The sequence below is a fragment of the Halichoerus grypus genome, chromosome 14 (genome assembly GCF_964656455.1).
Source record: "Halichoerus grypus chromosome 14, mHalGry1.hap1.1, whole genome shotgun sequence".
Classification (NCBI taxonomy): domain Eukaryota; kingdom Metazoa; phylum Chordata; class Mammalia; order Carnivora; family Phocidae; genus Halichoerus; species Halichoerus grypus.
In genome coordinates, this window is record NC_135725.1 from 91074146 (window position 1) to 91086235 (window position 12090).

General features: G+C 54.1%; 1 long non-coding RNA gene across 1 annotated transcript; it reads left to right on the forward strand.

The window, feature by feature from the left end:
* The first annotated feature begins 7858 nt into the window (after positions 1–7858).
* On the forward strand, positions 7859–9844 carry LOC118545953 (uncharacterized). The gene is made up of 3 exons (XR_004922320.2): positions 7859–8081; positions 9099–9232; positions 9582–9844. It is a non-coding gene; the product is annotated as an uncharacterized LOC118545953 (long non-coding RNA).
* Positions 9845–12090: the final 2246 nt, after the last annotated feature.

Here is a 12090-nt window from a genome sequence, read left to right on the forward strand (position 1 = left end):
ATCCCTCCCTCCATCTGTCTATCCCTCCCTCCATCCCTCTATCCCTCTCTCCATCCTTCCATCCATCCCTCTATCCATCCTTCCATCCATCCCTCCAACCATCTCTCCTTCCCTTCCTCCAACCCTCCATCCCTCCATCCGTCTATCCCTCTCTCCATCCCTCTATCCCTCCATCCATCCTTCCACCCATCCTTCCATCCATCTCTCTCTCCCTCCCTCCATTCCTCCACCCCTCTACCCCCCATCCCTCCCACATCCTCTTTCCAGGAGGTTCTGTTCATGGGGAAAGGAGAAGTGAATGTTTTGCCTCTCCGCAGCATGACTGGGTGAAGGAGTTATTCTCATGTCCAAACCACATGAACACACACATTTTGCAAATTCCATTTGTAGCGACATCATGCAAATTCAGCTGTCACAATTTCCCGGGAAAGTATAGGTGTAGAAAAAGACCATCTGGCCCACTGTGGACTCAGATTACGCCCCACTGGGTTGTTGGGTGTGGGCTTTTTTACATTATGTTTAAAAAGGCACAATACAGACTTAACACGGCTTGTTGTTTCAATGATCAAAATTAAGTCCAAGGACACGGACTGGACTCCAAACTGATCTCTGCTATCTTACTGCCAAATGGCCCTTGTCTGGGCACCTCCTGGAGACTGTCCAGGACCTTGCTTGAGGCCCTCCTGAGAGGCGCTGTGAGCTCTGGGGGGCAAGCTGCTTAGGGCTCTCAGGAAGGACGAAGGGCCTCCAGGACTCACGCCATTTGTAGGCATAAAGCCAACAAGTGGGGATTTGGGGGAGATTCCAGATTTCTGCAGGTGCCCTTGTCAGGGCACTCATGGGCCACCCTCCACGAAGGACGGAGGTGGGCATCCAGGCCCCGGCGGGGAAGATGTAGGCCCCGTGCAGCTGGGTTATGGGACCTAAGGGCTGACCCGGGCTGCCCGCTGCTGCTAAATGAGCTCGTCAGGCTCGGCTGTGACACTCTGGCCCAGAGCAAAGTCTGCTGGCAGTTACTGACGTTCGGGGCTGCCCTTTGACCTGAGCGGGAGGCAGCCCTGCCCCGGGCCCTGCCGGCCCTCCTGCAGCCCTACCCCCTTGCAGGAAAATAACTCAGCACAGCCAAGGGGAAGTGCCTGCTAGACCCCCGTGTAGACCCCAGCACGAGTGCTCTGAATCCTAGAAGAGTCCCCATAAGACACCCCATACCCGTTAGCTGTCATCCCCAATACGCCGCCTAGCCCAGACCTGGACGTTTCATATCAACAGAACCACCGTGCGCAGCCCTTGGACCTGGCTTCTCTCGCCCAGCAGAATGTCAAGGTTCCCCGTGCTGTGGCTGGAGTCAGTGAGTCCTTCACGCCTCCCCACAGCTGAGTATCAGCTCCCTGTAAGTGGAATCCACTTTAATAATACATTTTTTTAATCCAATATATCTGAAATATTATCACTTCAACATGGAATCAACCTAAAAACATATGAACAGGATATTTTACATTCCCTTTTCCCCATGAAAGTCTTCAAGCTGTGGCGTGTACTTGACCCTGGCCGCCCTCGTCAGCTTGAACACCCCCCCCGTCCCCAGAAAGCTCATCATGGAGAAAATAGATTCGCTATCCAGGTGTCTCGAATATACTTAGAAGTTGGCCAAAAACAAATTGAGTATTAAACTGTAAGTTGATTACAATGACATGCAAGTAAAAATTCAGCTCCTCAGTGGGAGGAGCCACAGTGAAGAGGATGAGCCAGAGGCCACTGAGCCAGAGGCCACACGTGGCTCGTGGCTGTGAGGGGGTCTGTGAGGAGCCTGCCCCTCCCCACGGTGTGACACTGCAGGGGGGCAGGAATCTTCAGCTTTCTCCCCTGTGAGGTGGGGCTCGCAAGACGCCCCTGGGGGGCTCTCTGGGAGCTGGGGCTGGCCCCGTCTGCACATAAGGACTGGCTAGCATGGAGACTCTCGGTCATCTTGGAACCAGGCAGGTTTGGCCTGTCCCTGGGAGACTTGTCACAAAAGTGGGGCTCCAGTGTGTGTGCTAGGAGCTGAGGAGCATGGCTGTGCATCACACCTCTTCAAGGCCTGGCCACGTCTTCCCGGTCTCTCTTCTGCACTTTACCCTTGCAGACGCCCCCACCCCAACCCAGCGGAAGAGACCCTTTGAACCCGCGAGGCTCCCTGCTGCTCAAAACCCACCCTGTGTCCACACAAAAATTTACATACCCGTGTGCGTAGCAGCACCAGTCCCAATCACCAAAAGGTGGACCCAGCCCACATGTCCACCGACAGATGAATGGCTCCATCCTCCATCCCACATGTCCCACCCACACGTCCACCGACGGATGAGTGGCTCCGTCCTCCATCCCACACGTCCCACCCGCACGTCCACCGACGGATGAGTGGCTCCGTCCTCCATCCCACACGTCCCACCCGCACGTCCACCGACGGATGAGTGGCTCCGTCCTCCATCCCACACGTCCCACCCGCACGTCCACCGACGGATGAGTGGCTCCGTCTTCCATCCCACACGTCCCACCCGCACGTCCACCGACGGATGGGTGGCTCCGTCCTCCATCCCACACGTCCCACCCGCACGTCCACCGACGGATGAGTGGCTCCGTCCTCCATCCCACACGTCCCACCCGCATGTCCACCGACAGATGAATGGCTAACACGTGTGGCGCATCCATACCACGGGATGTTATTCAGTCAAAAGGGGTGCAGTTCTGACAGACGCTACACCACGGACCAACTTCTAGAACCTCACACTAACTGAGAAGAGCCAGACACCAAAGGCTACATATTATAGGACTCCATTTGTATGAAGTGCCCTGAATCCATAAATCCGTGGACAAGAAGGAGCACGGTGGGCGCCAGGGGCTGGGGGAGGGGATGGGGGTCCGTGTGTAAGATGAGAAAGTTCTGGAGACAACAGCGGGAACGTGCTCCATGCCCCTGCACTGTGCACTTACATGTTACCCCCAGTGGTCTATTTTATGTCATGTGTATGGCGCCACACGCACACCAAAAGGAGAGATGCCCCGGCGTGTGCCTCAACAGGGATGAAGCTAGAAGACACCGTGATCTGTGGAAGAAGCCAGACCTGAAAAGCCATGTGTTACGTGACTCCATATACGGGAAATGTCCACAACGGACAAGTCCAGAGACAGTGGGAGGAGGTCAGTGGTGGTCTGGGGCGGGGGCCACGGGGGAAATGCTGAGTGACTGCTTGTGGCTACAGGGTTTCTTGGAGGGGTGATGAAAATGTTCTAAAATTGACTGATGGTGGTTGTACAACTCTGCGAGTGGACTAAAAGCTCTGACGCTGTACCCTTTAAATGAGGGGGTTACAGAATTATGTCTCAATAAAGCTATTCTACTTAAAAACAAAGAAAGATGCCCTTGGCTCCCACTGCCTTCTGAGCACAGCCAGCCTCCTGGGCACAATTTTCAAGGCCCCCTGCCCCCATTAGAGCCCCTCAGTCTAATTTGAGCCCCCTCCTACCCACCTCCCCAAACCCCAGCCCCGGACTTCATGCACCTGTAATTTTGAACTGCGTGCCCCACCCCTGCCCCACCACTGAGCTGTCTCCAGCAGTGGGCCCTCAGGAGCCTGGTCCACTCACGATATGTGTGCTTCCGAGAACCCATCTCCACCATCTCTTCCCTCAGGGCCCATCTCCTGCCTCCTCAGCACCCCTTCGATGCCTTGCTTGGAGATGTCCACCTGGGCATGGGGTGGACTCTGGGCTCCTCTGGGCCTGGCTTGTGGGTTCACCTCCTTCATGCTCCTCCCAGTACCCAGCACAGTGCTTGGCATGAATTCATTCCTTCATCCATCCACCCACCTGCCATCCACCCACCCACCCATTCACCCACCATCCAACCATCCACCCACCCACCTACTCACCCACCATGCATCCATTCATCCACCCATCTACCTACCCATCTATCCATACCCCCACCACCCACCATCCAACCATCCACCCACCCACCTACTCACCCACCATGCATCCATTCATCCACCCATCTACCTAACCATCTATCCATACCCCCACCACCCACCATCCAACCATCCACTTACCCACCCACCATCCAACCATCCACTCACTCACCCACCATGCATCCATTAATCCACTCATCTACCTACTCATCTATCCATCCACCCAGCCACACACCCACTCACCCACCATCCAACCATCCACCCACCCACTCACCCACCATCCAACCATCCACCCACTCACTCACCATGCATCCATTCATCCACCCATTTATCCACCCATCTATCCACCCATCTATCCATCCCCCCACCCACCATCCACCCATCCACCCACCCACTCACCCACCATCTACCCACTCACCCACCATCCAACCATCCACCCCCTCACTCACCATGCATCCATTCATCCACACATCTACCCACCCATCTATCCATCCACTCACCCACCTGCCATCTATCCACCCACCATCCAACCATCCACCCACTCACCATCCACCTACCCACCCACTCACCCACCACCCAACCATCCACTCACCTACTCACCCACCATGCATCCATTCATCCATCCATCTACCCACTCATCTATCCTCCCACCCACCCACCCACCATCCATCCCCCCACCCACCCATCCACCCACCCATTCAGAAAACAGTTCCTGAGTACCCACCCTGCACGTGCCTTGTCCTCAGTGGGAGGACGTAGCTGGCCCAGGATTAACACAGTCAGGAGGGAGGTCTCAGAAAGACCCACCTTCTCTCCTGCCTCTGGCCCAAGGCCTCCTCTCTCCCCACCCTCCATGGTCAAGACACAGGTCAAAGTTTTCACTGTCCGTCTGGGCAGCCCGTGACATCATGAACCGCGCTCACCTCGGCTCCCAGGGCCCAGACCCTTGATTTTCTTTCTTTTTTTTTTTTTAAGATTTTGTTTATTTATTTGACAAAGAGAGACACAGCGAGAGAGAGAGAACACAAGTAGGGGGAACGGGAGAGGGAGAAGCAGGCTTCCCGCCGAGCAGGGAGCCCGATGCGGGGCTCGATCCCAGGACCCTGGGATCGACCTGAGCCGAAGGCAGACGCTTAACGACTGAGCCGCCCAGGCGCCCCCCTTGATTTTCTTTGTTGTTGCCATCATGACAGGTCTTCACTCACAGCCACAGGCGCCGGCCAGGTGGGCCCAGCTGTGCCCGGCTCCTCCTGCCATGGCCAGAGAGGCATGACAGCATCTCGGAGCCCAGGTCCAGGAGTGGCCTGATGACTTCCTAGCCACCCCCACCTGCCTTTCATTTCAAGCAAAACAGACCCTGCTGTCTGCTGTGTTCCCCCCACGCCCGGGGCTTTCCTGCTGCCCGCCCCCACACCCATACTTGGTGCCTGGAGGTGTCCCAGGAAGCAGACTCTAGCGCGCTATTATGGACTGGCTCGGCCCAGCCATCTGGCAAGAGCCCCGCTGCTGGCGCTCAGTGCTGTACTGCGAGTTCCTGGCACAGGCGAGTGATCGCTAGAACTTGCTCTAGTGGTGAACTGGGATGGGACAGACACCTATGGGAAGAGAACGTCCTGGGGGTGCAGTAGTAGTAGTCGAACGCTGGGGGGGAGCGCAATGATCAGAGCCCCGGCAGCGATGCAGGCAGCTGTGAGCGCGCTGGAGGAAGTCGACGGCCGGGCCAGCCGCCCACTCAGGGCCACGTCTCAAAGCTGGGGCAGCGTTTCAAAGTATAGATAAGGAGGCTGTCGGCCCCGTAGCTGTAAGACAGAGGGAGGAGGGGCTCCCGGGAAGGCTGAGCTCTCCAGCCGGCGGTCTCCCCTGTCAGGAGTGGGGCCTGATTGGGAGGACTGGGGCCAAGAGCCTCGGAGGTGGGGACAGCTAGGGGCAGCCCACTGCAATGGGCTTCCCGCCTCTGGAAGCTCTGGGCTGGCAGAACTGGCCACGCCCCACATTGAAGGCTAGTCTCTCCCCTGTCTCCACAGAGGGGTCACACCCCTGCATCCTTGGGCTAGCGGTCTGTGTCTTGCACTAAAATGGAGGAATTTTAGTTTTTTATTTTCTTCCTTGAAAAGCCCCTTTGGAAGTGTCACACACCATGGCCATTCACTGCTTTGGGGCACCATCCCTTGGTCCTCCAGAGCCTTTCACAGAGCTCGGCACTCCAGGTGACCACGGGTGTGGCCTCTTTTGTCCTGTTCCCTAAGACAAGCTCTATCTTCATTGCTTTTAGCCACAGGCTGACCAAATAACCCCTCCTAGATCGCCTCCATTTTTCCTGCACCAATTTCCTTGTTAGGGTTTATAGTGGGCTGAATGGTGGACTCCCAAAAGATATGCCTATATCCAAACCCTGAAGCCCCTGACCTTATTCAGAAAAGGGGTCTTTGAGCGCCGCCTGAGTGGCTCAGTTGGTTACGTGTCCAACTCTTGGTTCCAGCTCGGGTCATGATCTTAGGGTCGTGAGATCGAGCCCCGAGTCAGGCTCCACACCCAGTTAAGATTCTCTCTCTCCCTCTGCCCCTCGCCCGCCCCCACTGGCTCTCTCTCTCTCTCTCTCTCTGTCTCTCTCCCTCTAAAAACAAGGGGGTGAGGGACCTTTGCAGGTGTAATTAACTGAGAATCTTGACATGAAGAGATCATCCTGGATTAACTGGGCCCGAAATCCAGTGGCAAGTGTCCTTATTAGAGACACACAGGAGGGAGAGGCCATGTGAAGGCTGAGGCGGCCATCCGGGTGATGCAGCCACAGGCATGGAAGGTGGGCATGCTGGTGGCCACCAGAAGCTGGGAGAGAGGCGTGGGGTAGACTCTTTCCCCCAGAGATTCTAGATAGAGTGGGGCCCTGCCAGCAGCTGGGTTTCCTACTGGCCAGGCATGTAGGAATCTTGAGCCTCAAACACAGAATGAATGCAACTGCTCGAAAAATATCAAATACACTGAAATTCATGAAGTCATATTGCTATTTTTTTTAAAAAAAACCTGACTTTTAAAAATTCCCTTTGGAGGTTGGTAGAGCACCACCCCATTCTTCTGCAAACTGCCAGGTAAAAGGAAAGAAGAAGGCATTTACTCTGCTTTTCCCATATGAACCATATTTCAGGGTAGCCAAACAGTTGACGAAGAAAATTCTTCCCCATGGAAGAATTCCAGAAGTAAAGTTAGAATCAGAAAATCACCAATTTCCAACCTTAATGAAATAACGGTCCTAAGTGATGATCTGTGGTGGCAGGTTACAATTACCCTGTGAGAGAGGGATGGGGAAATCTGGAAGGGGTACACCAGGCTACTGAGACCCCAAGCCCCTGGTCCCTCTTAATATTGAAAGACAGGAGCACCTGGGAGGCTCAGTCAGTTAAGCGTCCGACTCTTGGTCTCGGCCCTGGTCTTAATCTCAGGGTAAGGAGTTCAAGCCCTGCGTTGGGCTCCACGCTGGGCGTGCAGCCTACTTTAAAAAAGAGAGAGAGAGGACGCCTGGGTGGCTCAGTCGGTTAGGCGTCTGCCTTCAGCTCAGGTCATGGTCCCAGGGTCCTGGGATCGAGTCCCACGTCCGGCTCCCTGCTCAGCGGGGAGTCTGCTTCTCCTCTCCCTCTGCCCCTGCTTGTGCTTGCTCGCTCTCTCTCAAATAAATAAAATCTTAAAAAAAAAAAGAGAGAGAGAGAGAGAAAGCCCCCCACAGTATGTGCCTACCCACCCATGAAGGAACCTGGTCAAAAACTGAGCTTTAGTCTAATCAAGGCTCCAGATCTAACCACCAGTTTTCAGAACACAGAGGAGACAATACATTAAGGACACCGTGGGGATGCAATCAGCCAAATCCAGGCCACAGATACTCCTACAGAACATAGGATCTGGCTCATTCCACAGTTCCGTGGCAAGGAGATAAACGCAGTAGCGAAGGCGTTACGGAGGAAGAGAGATGTTAAGAGACATGCAGCCAAATGCAGCCAAATGTTTGGATCCTGTTTCAAATTAAATATGTAATGGCATCTGTCGGATCATCCGGGAGCTATGAACACTGACCAAACGTCAGGTACTAATGAGCAATTGCTACTGGAGAAGGGACCTGTCGCTGTGGTGATACATAGAAACACCAGCGTGTCGGTAGGTGAAAGGATGTGATGTCTGGCCTTAGCTGGTGTCTGTTTCCTCACGATCTATAATTAGCCTCCTTCGAAAAATCTTCTTCTGTGAGATATGACATGCGGGAATATGCCCACAGCAAATGTGCGGCTTACGGCGACGTTGTAACGGAAGAGCGCAAGTAACCGGCACCGGGTCAAGAAAGAGCGCGTCGAGGAGACCCCGTGGGCCTCAGCCCCTGCCCATCGCACTCCTCTCCCTCCCCACAAGCTGGTGGCTACACACTCACATCCGCGCTCCCCGCTTTTTTTTTTTTTTTGATACTTTTACCATCGAAATATGCAACCCTAAATGCTATAATTAGTGCTGCCTCTTTCTGAATGTTACATAAATGGAATCATTCAGTCGAGTGTTTTAGGGTGCGGGCTGGCTTCTTTCCCCTCCACGGTTGTGCTTCTGGGATTCATTCGTGTGTTTGCATGGACTGTGGTTCATTCATTGTCAGGGTTCCGTGGGAACACGCCGCAACTTCTCTCCCGGTTTCTGAGAGCCCGGACACTGGACGATTACGGCCCAGGGCTGCTGTGTGCATGCTTCCCCGTGGGCGCAGACGCACGCGGCTCCCCTGGGTGGGCCCCTGGGAGCGGAACGGCTGGATCACAGGTCCGGGGCCCTCGGACTTCGTGGGAAAGTACCGTGCAGAGCTGTGTCCGTGTGCACGGGCAGCGTGGACAGCTAGCATTGTCCACAGCCCTGTCGTCGCTGGCATGTGGATGGGTCCATCTTTTTGTGCTTTTAGACGTTCCTGTGGATATGGGTGGTTTCACACTACCATCTTAATTTGGATTTTTTTTCTTTTTTGAAAGATTTTATTTTTAAGTCATCCCTCCACCCAACGCGGGGCTCGAACTCACAACCCTGAGATCAGGAGTCGCGCGCTCCACTGACTGAGCCATCCGGGCGCCCCTTAATTTGGATGTTCTTGGTTACTTTTCTTTTTATACTGTTGGCTCATCTCCTTTTCTTATTAAATTGCAGGAATTCTTTCTGTATCCTGGACGTGAGACGTGCACCGGTTTCTGAGTTAACGTCCGTCAGCTCCAAACCACCCTTCGCCACCAGCCTGGAGGTGCTGGGACTTCGCCTGCAGCTGTGTGGAGCTCTGCCAGCAGGTGCTGCTGGAAGCCCGCAAGCCTGCCTGCTCCCCGCCCCAGCCGTGCCCCCACCAGCCTTCTGCACCCGCCAGGCTTCAGCAGCAGTGTCCCTGGCGCCTGCGAGTCCCATCGGCGGCTGCCAACCCCGGCAGGGCCAGGGTCCCGTGACTGTCCTCAGGGCAGCACCTCCGGGCCCTCCTCGGAGGTCTGGGTCCCGTCTGGGTCCAGGAGGCCCTGCCCTCCAGCCCAGAGAAGCAGCACGCACCCAGCAGGGCCCCTCCTCAGAGCTCCAAGGGGCCATCTCTATGCTGCCTCTTTTTTTTTCCCTTTATTCTTTTCCTTCTTTTTCTTGTTTTCCTTATTCCAGCCTCTTCCTTCGTTCCCTCAGCACTAGAAGGCTAGCTGCGTCCTGCAGCTGCCGCCTCCATGGAGCTCAGGGGTCTAGGCTTCCAGTGCCGACGGTTTGGCTGGATGGTTAAGGAATGGAGAGAAACTCGTTGGGAGCTTGGTGACAAGGAGGTCTGGGGAAGAGGCAGTGGGCGGTGTCCTAGACAGGACGCAGACTGTGAAGACGTCTGCATCCCCGGTGGATGTCGCCAAGGCCCATCCCCTGCAGAGGAGGCTCTCAATAATCAGATGGACATGGGACCCGTTCTGTAAACGTTTTGGCCTCTTGCTCAGTGGCTCATGTGTACAGTGATCATGGTTGGAGGGACGGAGGCGCGGCTCAGACCACTCCACCGACCTCCACCACCGGAGCTGATCTGCCTACTGCCACTGTGGGGGGGCCTCGCCCACCAACAGCCAAGGCCAGTGCTGGGCCCTCGTTATGGCGCCCTTACATGGCGGCCCGCCAGCCAAGTGGTGGCACGCTTACGACACTGGACTGGTCTGTCATGGAGGAGACAGGAGTTCCATCCGTCTCACTGGAATAGACACGGATTCTGGACGAGGACTGGCTTTCCCTGCCCTTCATGGAGTTGGGCGGTGCCTTGTTGACCATCACGGTTTCCCGCACAACAGCGCTCCTGAGCGAGGAACTCACTCCTGAACAAAAGAAGCCAAATAGTGGGCTCGTGCTCATGGAATTCACTGGTCTTCCCTATGCTCCATCACCCAGAAGTGCCCACCTAATAGCGAGTGGGGTGGCCCACCGAGGACATGGTTAGAGCACCACTTGGGAGCAACACCATGAAAGTTTGAGGTCCTCGCTCACAGATTCAAGTGAGTGTGTGCTTCGAACCAGAGACAGATACGGGGTGCTGTCTCCCCCACGGCCAGACTGCTGGTGTCCAGGACCCAAAGGGCACGAGGGGCAATGGCTCCCCTGATTTCTATTAATGCTTCATAGCGCTCTTTTTTTTTTTTTTTAAGATTTTACTTATTTATTTATTTGAGAGGGGGTTGGGGGGAGGAGCAAAGGGAAAGGGACAAGCAGACTCTGTGCTGAGTACAGAGCCCAACGTGAGGCTCGATCCCAGGACCCTGAGATCATGACCTGAGCCGAAATCAAGAGCCAGAGGCTTAACCGACTTAGCCTCCCAGGCGCTCCTCACAGCCCTCTTAATCCCACCCCCACCTCTGAGCTCTGAAGGCTCAGAAGTCTCGGTTCTTTAGGGAGGAATACATCTACCAGGGAGCCTAGAATGGCTCCTTTGACTTGGAAGATGAGAGGCCCACTTGGAAATTTGGGGTTCCTCATACTGCCGCATCAAAACACTAAGAAGTAGGTAGGGGTTTTAAGTCATCTCTACACCCAACATGAGGTGGCGCGAGCCAAGCTACTCATGCTGTTTGACAAAGTCCAAGTATGGGGGACGATCCTGAAAACGGGAGACTCCAGACTCCACAGCTGGCTCCTGCTATTCTCTTTCATTTTGTTTATGGCAATCTTTATAATTGTGGGAATATTTCTGGGGTTTCATGATAAAGTGACTACTCATCTTAGTTACGCCTATCTAAGCGATCATAATGAAGCTAATTCCACGAAGAATTAGTTTCTATAGAACAAAATAACAAGACGGTCACGCTCTGTCTGGCACCTTTCTCTTTGCGTACTGTTTTCTGGTTTTAGCGAAAGCCAATAAGCGGAAATCAATAAAGGTCATGTTAATCATTACAAAGGAAAAATGAAAGAAGGCTATGGCTGTGATCCAGAAAATGATCTAAGATTTGGAAAAACAAAAATATCCTAACATATAAATAAAGTTCCTCCGAGGCTGTCAGCAGGAGATGCTTGCAACCTGACCCTGTGTCTGTGTGTCCTCATTCGCCGGCGCCGTCCTTTCCTACGAGAGACCCACCCCGGCTGGAGCTGGACTCCGGCAGGTGGCGCCCAACGGTGGGGCTCGACTAGGTAAGCCTTCCTACGAGGATGGATAGGACTCTGCTCGTGCGTACTGCAGGCCCCTCTGTGAAGGAATACAGAGTAAGAGTGAGCAGAAAGACAGAACTTAGAGAAGCTATGGGTCATAAAGAGTCAAAGGAACGACGACTCTTTATTGATATTATTAAGCATATGATTGAAAAAAGAGGTGTTAAGGTTACTCATGCTCAACTGGCTAGATTTTTGACCTTTGTAGAGACCTGTTGCCCTTGGTTTCCGAAAGATGGTAGTCTTGATATTAGAACATGGAACAAGATAGGGGAGGAAATGCGGTTATACTATTCTAACCATGGTCCTGAGAATGTACTCGTGGAGGCATCCTCTTTATGGACATTGTTAAGAGATATGTTAGATCCTATGCTTAGCTCACAGGCTTTACACAAAAAATTCCGGGAGACACATAACGCTGCCCCCACTGAAGAGACACCTCTATTACAAAAATCAGCCTCTCACGTACTGGTAATAAATGAAATGAAATCAGAGGATGAGG